General features: G+C 38.2%; 1 protein-coding gene across 1 annotated transcript in view; it reads right to left on the reverse strand.

Annotated features, from left to right (window-relative positions):
• Positions 1-410, reverse strand: part of SERPINE2 (serpin peptidase inhibitor, clade E (nexin, plasminogen activator inhibitor type 1), member 2) — a 38,457-nt gene extending 38,047 nt beyond the window's left edge. Inside the window, exon 1 of the mRNA XM_008577719.1 lies at positions 288-410. The gene's annotated coding sequence lies outside the window, so the exon portion shown is untranslated. The remainder of the gene's footprint in view (positions 1-287) is intronic.
• Positions 411-706: the final 296 nt, after the last annotated feature.

A 706-nucleotide genomic window follows, 5' to 3' on the forward strand; every position in this document is an offset into this window, starting at 1 on the left:
TCAATTATAATTGCAACTTAAATCTCCAATGGAGGGGACACTGTGGATGACTTTTTCCCAGAATCATGCACTTATCCTCTAGCTCCTGTGTGGTTTGTGGCTAAGGTCTGCACCTGTTACCTTGGATAATTGCTAGTGGGCATTGGAGACCTCTTTCTTATTGGGTCATAAGTGACTGAGAGTTTACATACATCATTCCCACCCCAAAGGCCAACAGCCATTGACTGCTGGTCTGGGTATAACTGACTCTCCAGAGCTCCTCATTAGCTTTCAGTGTGGGACTTCACCTGATATTATCTCTGCTTGACTTCTTCTCGTTCTAATTTCCACTTTTCCCACTTTCTTACTGTTTCGCCTGGGAGAACTTCCTTAGTGAATTGCTTGCACTTTATTCTTGGCTCAAGGACTGCTTCTGGCAGAACATGACCTACGACATCCAACAATAAGGAACAGTTAATGACATCCATCCAACACAGTCGCATTTACCTGTTAAGAACCTATCTGTGAAGAAAACTTAAAGATATGGTAATATATTCTAGATATACTTAACTGAAAAAGAAAACTATTTATGGCATAATTATGTAAAAGTTATACACAGGCAAAGAAAAAAGACTAGAAAGACAGATGTTAAGATAGCTATATAATTATTTCTGATGGGGATAAAAATATAGTTTACTATTCTGTATACTGTTCTACAGTTTTTCAA

The sequence above is a fragment of the Galeopterus variegatus genome, unplaced genomic scaffold, assembly GCF_000696425.1.
Source record: "Galeopterus variegatus unplaced genomic scaffold, G_variegatus-3.0.2 Scaffold1569, whole genome shotgun sequence".
In the NCBI taxonomy this organism is placed as follows: Eukaryota; Metazoa; Chordata; class Mammalia; order Dermoptera; family Cynocephalidae; genus Galeopterus; species Galeopterus variegatus.